The sequence below is a fragment of the Perognathus longimembris genome, chromosome 9, assembly GCF_023159225.1.
Source record: "Perognathus longimembris pacificus isolate PPM17 chromosome 9, ASM2315922v1, whole genome shotgun sequence".
Lineage (NCBI taxonomy): Eukaryota > Metazoa > Chordata > Mammalia > Rodentia > Heteromyidae > Perognathus > Perognathus longimembris.
Genome location: NC_063169.1, coordinates 27,917,383 through 27,927,011, shown reverse-complemented (window position 1 = coordinate 27,927,011; position 9,629 = coordinate 27,917,383).

Sequence of the window (9,629 nt, the reverse complement as noted above, 5' to 3'; positions counted from 1 at the left end):
GCCTTGTACATAGAGAGGCTTAGGGACAGTGCCCAGGTCCTGAGAACTCAGGACTGGCAAAAAAAAAAAAAAAAAAAAAAAAAGACATTTAGTAAATTCTAAATACTTCATGAAATATATGTTCCTATGAAACTAACAGAATACACATAAAGTAGTGAGTAGAAAAACATAAGTTCTTGACAAGTTAATATTTTTAAATTAATAAAAATTTAAATTTTAAATCATTTGATGTTGGAAGATGGTATTGAATTGAAATGTCTAAGTGCTCAATCATAACCCCTCAGTATCTCAGAATGTGGCTTTATTTGGAAATGGGCTTATTTTGGAAGCTTAAAGATGAGGTCATACTGTAGTTGGGTGAGGCCCCTAATCCAATATGACTGATATTCTTATAAAAGGGGAAATCCTGAGACAGGCAGAATGCAACATGAATGTGAAGACAGAGATTAGAGTGAAACATTTGGAAACTAAGGAACAGCACTTGAACTGCTAGCCACCAGCAGCTATGACATAAGCACAGAACAGATTTGCCTCCCAGCCCCACCCTGAGGACACCTTGGTGTTAGAATTCTGTTCTCTAGAACTGGGAGATATAAACTTTCTGTTAAGTCACCTAGTTTGTGGTACTTTGTTATGGCAGCTGTAGGAAACTAATGTGGGGTTGTGAGTAGCCTTTGAAATACACAAGACTGCCTCGAAAATGAGGAGTTACCTTTAAAGGTGGTGAAGGATATGTGGTAAACTTAGTTTAGTCATAATAGCTGCTCATGTAGTCACTGCACAACCTATCTGCAACAGGTGGTCAAGATGTAATAGTGGAGGGCTGGAAATGTGGCTTTGTGGTAGAGTGTTGCCTAGCATGCATGAAGCCTTGGGTTCAATTCCTCAGCACCACATAAACAGAAAAATCCAGAAGTGGCCCTGTGGCTCAAGAGGTAGAGTGCTAGCCTTGAGCAAAAAGAAGCCAGGGGCAGTTCTCAGGCCCTAAATCCCAAGCCACAGGACTGGCCAAAAAAAAAAAAAAAGTGATAGTGATTGTGTCATGGGTGGAGTACTTCTCTTCTTCCAAGGACTACAGGTCTATTTCACCTATTCGCTTCTACGCTGTTGATCAGGCTTTCTGATCCACATGTTTTCCCATTCACTTTTTAAGAATTAGCCTAGTCACTAGCCCTCAGGAACCCTTCTCCTAATGTGTCAATGCTGAGTTAGTGTTATAGAGTCATGAAGAGACACATGTTTGCATAACTTCATCATTATTCTCACCATATTGCAAAAGACTTTTCTGTTCATGGATCTCTCCTACACTTCATTAAATGTCCATTGAATATTTCCTAAACACTTTTTACCACCCTATCCTCTCAATAGCTCACATTAACTTAAACGATAGATAAATACTAGAATCAAGAACTCTTTCAGAACAGAAGAAAAATCTCAGAATAAAGTGCCTACAAAAAATTTCCTTGGCTAAAGTTGAAAAGAAAAATGACACTTGTAAACCATAAGTTTTAACACCATTTAGGAGTGAATTTTTGTTTTCATCTCAAGAGAAAAAAGAAAACTATATTTAGTACATTAATGCATTGAATTAGGTCATTGGGAATCTAAATATATAGTACAGATAATGATTCCTGTGCCCTACACAGACCAGAATTGCTCTTTTCATGAGTCAAAGGCAAGTTTTTAAAGGCTTGAGATCCTTAGAGTAGTTTGGTCACCATATAACTAGTGTTTTTCTGATTTGTACACTCTGAAATTCCAGAAGCAAGTCAAACTCTTTTACCTAGATACTAATCTTTTCTTGGTATTAGATTTTTCTAACACCTCCCAATATATTTCTCAGATCTGATTCTGATGAGTCATTGTTTGATTAAAGCCAGTATAAGTAGATGGAGCTGGATATCACAAAACCTCACTACTCGAAGCCTGAACAATCCTCTTGATACCATAAATCATTTTCAAACAATTTTTTCTGACATCAAATGAAGATAAATGCTAATGTATAAGGTGTGGAGAAGTGTTTGCTGGTTTTTCATGCTGAGGTTGAATAATTATAGGCTCAGCATTAGGAACAGTCGTTCTAATTTAGGAGCCAGCCATTTCAAATCTATATTCAGAGCAAGCATTGCCTAGGGCAGAAAAATGGTTAATCGTGTAAATGAGTGCATTTAGGGGAGAGTAGACATTGTGATTATTTTCCAGGCTGGTTCAGACCTATTGTTAGAACGCATGGTATCTTGTGTTGTAGATAGGATACTGGCTAATTTTTATATTTGTTATTTTAAGTTAATTGGATAGAACATAAAATAATCAGAATAATAAACCGAAGTTCTTTAACTTACAATAGGACTAAATTCCAATAAACTCATTATAAGTTGAAAATGTAAGTAAAAATGCATCCACACAGTGCATTGTAACTATCATCGTTTCTCATTTTGATCATACAGCTTGACTAGGAACACTATATTATAATTAGTACTAACATTCTACTTCTAGCCAAGCAAAAATAAAAATTCAAAAATACAATGTTATGCCAAGTCGTGAAACGACCACCAAGAAGACCACCGACAGACGTTCCGAAATGCAAAAGCAAAGGCAAGGCTTTATTCAAGCGAGCTGCAACTCGGGCCTCGTCCTACCCACCGACACAGCGGAGGTTAGGAGGAAGCCCCGAGCTGCGATAGCACAGGGCTTATAAAGGCAAAAAACAAAGTTACAGCAATTAGGTGTTCAAGCAAGACAAAAAGTAAAGTTACAGCCATCTGGTGTTCAAGCAAGACAAAAAACAAAGTTATAGCAATCAGGTGTTCAAGCAAGCAAGATTAGGACACGGGTACAAATCTGATTGACTCAGGGCTCCAGGCACAGAGCTTGAGGCATTATGGGGGCAGTTAGAGTTAAGCATTCCCAGCAGTTAGAGTTCTTTTTTCTTTCTTTTTTTTTTTTTGGCCAGTCCTGGGCCTTGGACTCAGGGCCTGAGCACTGTCCCTGGCTTCTTTTTGCTCAAGGCTAGCACTCTGCCACTTGAGCCACAGCGCCACTTCTGGCCATTTTCTGTATATGTGGTGCTGGGGAATCGAACCCAGGGCCTCATGTATACGAGGCAAGCTCTCTCACCACTAGGCCATATCCCCGGCTGGGCCTTAATAAGCTTGTCCTGGGTTTGCTCACAGGGTCTGCTTATCTCAGGTCCGCGTGGTAAAGTGGGGCCTGACTTCAAAATCGCTTTAGTCTGGCTCTTCATTTTCCCCCTTTTCTCTATGGTACCTTGGGAGCCAATCATGGCTCCATTCTGTCCATTTCAATGGCTTGCATGTCTAGGGGATGATATAGAGATAAGGCATGGGCCAATAGGGCCCAAAGTAGTAACCAAAAACAACTCTGGTCCCTTGGTTTTTAAAGGGGGGCTGATGGGTGAAGATCATCCATCTTCTGTAGCTTCTTCAGGCTGACTGAGGGGCGTTGACCTTATCTAGCCAGGAACCTATAACCTTAGTCTACTTTACCAAGGGACTGCAGGATTACTTCAAACTAGAAATTAACTTTCAGCTATACAGACTTACCATTAGCTTTATAGTGTTTAAGATCCAAATGTCAGCAACAAAATAATACATAAACTTCTCACCTGTGATCTAAGGGTCCGGTGGCTATACCTGTATTCCTGAGCAAGCCCAAAACTACCAATGCCTTCTTGCATGGGACTTTACAGGACTCCTTCTAGTTGTTAAAATAAGGGGGTCACCCCACTTTGGAGTGAGATGTCAAAATAGCATCAACATTAGCCTGGGTAGCAAGGAAAGAAGGCAAAAAGAAAATTATAACAATATTCAGTCTAACTTTCTTTTCTTGAGGTGAAGGCGAAGCGGCTGAGTCAGGTGCTTGGAGACCTCCCACATTCCACCACGGTAGTCTTCGTCCAGGGCAAAGGGGTCAGCTGGCCTGGCGTGGGAGCAATGGACCCAAGTGGCGATGCCATCTACCTTGAGTGCAGTGAGAGTAGTCAGTAGCACCACGTAGGGTCCCTTCCACCATGGTTCTAAGGATTTGGGGTTATGCCTCCAGACGAACACCCAGTCCCCTGGTCTGAATAAATAGGGGGTAGGGACAGAAGCGGAATCATATAATGCCTTAAGTTGGGGCCACATACTCTTGTGCGCGAGCTGCAAATAATCAAGTTTACACAAAAATTCAGTATCATCCATATCAGCAAACAATTCAGTCTGAAGGCTAGGGATAATGGGCGGGGGGTACCTGTACATTATTTCAAAAGGAGTAAAGCCAAGCTGATAGGGAGAGTTTCTTACTCTAAGCAGAGCAAAAGGAAGGAGTGACACCCAGTCTGCGCCAGTCTCTAAGGCCAATTTAGTTAAGGTCTCTTTTAGAGTCCGATTCATTCTACCTGTCCTGAACTCTGGGGTCTATAAGCACAATGCAATTTCCAATCCGTCCCCAGTGCAGCAGCTATTCCCTGACTTAATTTTTTTTTTTTTTTTTTTTTTGGCCAGTCCTGGGCCTTGGACTCAGGGCCTGAGCACTGTCCCTGGCTTCTTCCCGCTCAAGGTTAGCACTCTGCCACTTGAGCCACAGCGCCGCTTCTGGCCGTTTTCTGCATATGTGGTGCTGGGGAATCGAACCTAGGGCCTCGTGTATATGAGGCAGGCACTCTTGCCACTAGGCTATATCCCCAGCCCCTGACTTACTTTTGAGACGAAGGCCGGACTGTTGTCCGACCCAATGGTGGATAGGAAGGCGTACCTGGGTAGGATTTCTTCCAGGATCTTCTTAGCCACTACATTAGCCGTCTCATGCTTTGTTGGATAGGCTTCAACCCATCCTGAAAAGGTGTCTACAAAAACTAGCGAATATTTGTATCCAACTTTTCCAGGTTTAATCTCTGTGAAATCTATTTCCCAATACATGCCTGGCCTATCCCCATGGAGGCGAGCTCCTTTAGTAACTTGTTGATTGGGGACATTGGTGAGCTGACAGGCCTTGCAATTTTTAACAATATCTTCAATAAGTTGATCTCCTTGTCTAATTTTCAAGAATGCAAGTCCTGCATTCTTCGGGTTCCCATGTGAGAAGCTCGGTGGATTCTCTTAAGGATCCCCTTACCCAGCCCTTGTGGCAAGATAAGTTTCCCTTCACAAGTTTTCCACCAGTCATTGTTTCCTTCTCTGTCCGGGGTTTTGTGGGCCATGGAAATTTTCTTTACCCACTCCAAGTCTTCTTGGGAATACGGGGGCACAGGAGGCAAAGCTTGTGGCTGTGGGTCTACTAGAGTCAATACTTCTGCTCTGGGCTGGAGGGCTTTTTCCTGGGCTGCCTGGTCAGCCAGATTATTCCCTCTAGTCACCGAATCAACTCCCTTTTGATGACCCGGACAGTGCATAATGGCAATCTTTGCTGGTTCCCATAGGGCCCGGGTCCAAAAGGCTTTTCTTGATTGCCTCAAAGGCTTTTTGCATCTGCTCAGTCCAGTGAAATTCTGGGAGGTTTTTGGTGGCTTCATATAGAGGCTTGGCCATCTCAGCGAACCCAGGTATCCACAGCTGGCAAAAGTCTGCTGTTCCCAGGAACTCCCTGACTTGTCTTTATGTGCATCCAACAGCCAATGCTTGCCCTCTTTTAATATGAAGCCCAGATAGGTGACTTCAGGTTTACAAATTTGTGCCTTTTAACATTCTAGAACATTCTAGTTGGTGAAAGCTTTTTCCTGACTGGCTGGGGAACTGATTTCTGATGACCTAAAAAATGCCTACATTACCTTTGCAGGCCTTTTAACAGATCTCAATAAGGACACAATCTCACGTCTACAAGCTTTCTTTCCTGAACAGGTGTACCAGCTTGAAATTCTCACTGCCAGTCAGGGCTTTGAGTAGATGCGGGGGGTTGGGATTTTAAACTATCCTCCCATTTGATAAACTTACCCTCTACTTACTACCCTCTACCACAGTTACTGCCCAGTAGACAGACATGGGCATTAGAAAGGCATGCTTACGAACTATTCTTCTAGGACTTCCCAGCTTTGATGAACTTTTGAAAGGCCAAACAGGAGTGACTCTAGGATCTGACACCATCTCTGCCATCCAAGCAGTGGCTTACTGCCTCTGTATGTTCCATCACTTTTGTCCCAGGAGTGACTTCACTGGACTTGGACTCAGGGCCTGAGTGCTGTCCCTCAGCTCTACAGCTCAAGACTAGCACCCTACCACTTTGAGCTTCAAAGCGACTCATGACTGTTCCCAGCACTCTGTGGGCTGACTAGAGATGAAGACTCTCACAGGGACCTTTCTTTGCCCGGGCTGGCTTCGAACTGCAGATTTCAGATCAATGAGTCTTATAAGAGGCCACTTTACTCCAATTAAAAGCAACAAGGAGGTCCACACAGAAGTAGTTTTTAAGCATGCTCTTACCTGGAACTTAAGGGCCAATGCTGCATCTTGACAAACTTGTAGGAATCACCTGTCCTTCTCTGTGGGCCTGCTGGAAACTGTTACAAAAAACCCACAAAGAAACTGGAATGGCAATTAAACATTTTGGTAGCCATAATTCTCCTTTTCTCACTTTGCAATAATCATTTAGGACAATTTTACTTCCAAATTTCTTATAAATGTATTCTTGATTTCCAAAGCCTTTTTACTAACCTCTGCTTTAACACTAACACTTTAGCTTTTATCTGCATTGGAAAAACTCTGAAGCTTACAGGCATTCTGAAACCAGGTGCCTCCCTTTGCCTCTGGGCTGCTTGTTTTAAACGAGCCTCTTTTTTTTTTTTTCTTCAGTCCCTGTTACTGCATGGCATGAAGACCTTTGAACTCAAATGACAATTTTTCCTTAATGCAAGAATTACAATAACAGAATTAGAAATACTTATCCATTCAGCTTTCCAATAAATTAGTGAGAAACGTTGGCCCATTTTGCCATTTCTTTCTACATACATAGAGTTAATGAGAGTTTACTCCTATCCCCATTAGTTTAAAGGATATAATCCTTTAAAATCCAAATTACAAAAATAGCACAGGAATCGAATCACATCAGATAAATAAACTTTTCAACCATTTAAAAAACTTTTCCAATTCTTAGTACCTCTCAAGGGGCAGATTTAGAAATTCCAGTCAAATCATTCATTTTTACGACAAGGTTTCCAATGCTCACCTGAAAGCAAAGAGGAAAGAAAGGCCTCCATTGGCCTGTCCTACCGAACGGCCTATCTCCATCCTACTCCTCAGAGCTCGATGAACTGTCTTGGTGCCAGCTTGTCCTCTTCCACCATGAATGGACATCCCATTATGGCTGTCCCACCACGTGGATTCCCTCCAGGGCCTGTGCCACCACGTGGGCTGGCTAAGCTGCACCTTTGCCAGATCACCCCTCACTCCTGTGGATAGGCACACAGGCCCATCCCAGGTTTTTCCTGTCCTTTCCTGTTGGTCTTTGAACTGAGAAACCCAAGCAGATTTTTTTTTTAACAGTGATAAACCTTTACATCCAAATTTCTGACACTTAGCTCTAATTTTTTTAATTAAACATTTTTTTAACTATAGTTCCTCTTTAAAACAATGCAATAATCCTTTGAAGCATTTGGTAATGCCCAAACTTGATGACCATTTGAATTTAAACTTAAACTCACTCAACTTTACATCATACTAACAGTCTTGAACATGTTCACACTCACACATGCACACACAAATACATATTCAAAAGATCTTAAAGCGTGCAAAATAAACACATCGGCCGTACATTTTCCAGTGGCAAGAGGTATTTTTGTCAATCTTACTCCTGCAACACCCAGATTTTAAGACAAAACCTTTAACAAATGATTTTAGCATTCTCCAGCCTCATTTTCCAGGGCTTGATAGTCTTAGTAAAACATTTTTAGTCTTAGTAAAACATTTTAGCACACCAAATAATTTTCTGCTTAAGAAGGCTGGGTGGAGGTCCCCCAGAGTTCTTTTTGTGGACACTCACACTCTGAACCGTTGTCTGTACATCTTTCCTATGAGCTATGCAGGTTTGACACAAAAGAGACTATCAGACTTACAAACAACACAGAGAAGAAAGCGCTGCGCGGTGGGGTCACTCCCAGCAGCCTGCGGGTGGCTTGGGCTAGCCCTGTGCCTGCCCATGTCGGTGGCTGTAGGTCAGGACTAAGGGCCGACTCCTCCATGCCCTGGGCTGCCAGCGCCAGCAAGTTGACTGGGCGGGACACTCCAGAGCAGAGGGCAAAGCTGAAACATTCTCCTCAGAGTCCTCCTCTTGTAACTGGGGTGGGGAGTATGGCGGCGGAAACATTTCCTCCTCCACGCTTCCTCAGAGGACAGATGGGTACAATTTCTTCTCTTCCTTTTTGGTTTCTCTTTCCTCTGGATGGCCCAAATGAGGGGTGTAGTGTAGATGAGGTGTTGCAAAGTCCTGATCTTACCTATGTCAAAGCTCCCCTCGGGTGGCCAATTAGTTTCCTTAAAGGTGGGCCATTCTGACTTGCACGGGGTGATCCACTTTTCCTTCTTAAGGGCCACACTCTGGTTCTGAGCTATCTCCTTAACCTCCCTCCAGTGAGCTAGGATCAAGTCTAGGGGACTAGGTGGAGGTTCCCATGATAAAACATTACCCATAGCTCTGATCAGATGTTCAGTCCAAAAGGCTACAAGAAACAAAACAATTAATACAAAAGGAGGAAAACACACAGGCCTGAGAACAAGAAAAGCTACGAGTTGGAGATCTCCCAAGTTGGCCTGTTGACTCCTGTAAACTAGAAGCAGAAGGAGCAGACCCAAGTACAAGGTGGGCGGGTTGAGTCTCGGTTAGGAGGCCCTCCCGGTCAGTTCTGGCCAAAAACTGAACTGACTCACGCCCTACAAGTATCAAGGCAGGGTTCCAGGGGTCCCCCTTCAAGGGTGGAGAGTCTGGGGCGTCGCCTAGTCTCCCCAGGATTGCCGAGTAAGCGTGTCTGCTTCGACAACCCCTCCAAGAAATAAGCAAAAGCAAAACAGACAAACAGGTAAACAGACAAATTACAGGACAAGACAAATGAACAGCGCTGTTTTCTTACCTTCAGAGTCTGGGGTCTCGGGGGTCTCTGGGGCTATCCCAGACGAGCCCCCAAATGTTATGCCAAGTCGCGAAAGGACCACCAAGAAGACCACCGAGACTCAGACGTTCCAAAATGCAAAAGCAAAGGCAAGGCTTTATTCAAGCGAGCTGCAACTCGGGCCTCGTCCTACCCACTGACACAGCGGAGGTTAGGAGGAAGCCCTGAGCTGCGATTGCACAGGGCTTATAAAGGCAAAAAACAAAGTTAAAGCAATTGGGCTGGGGATATGGCCTAGTGGCTAGAGTGCCTGCCTCGTATTCATGAGGCCCTGGGTTCAATTCCCCAGCACCACAGATACAGAAAATGGCCAGAAGTGGCGCTGTGGCTCAAGTAGCAGAGTGCTAGCCTTGAGCAAAAAGAAGCCCGGGACAGTGCTCAGGCCCTGAGTCCAAGCCCCAAGACTGGCCAAAAAAAAAAAAAGTTACAGCAATCAGGTGTTCAAGCAAGATTAGGACACAGGTACAAATCTGATTGGCTCAGGGCTCCAGGCACAGGGCTCGAGGCATTCTGGGGGCAGTTAGAGTTAAGCATT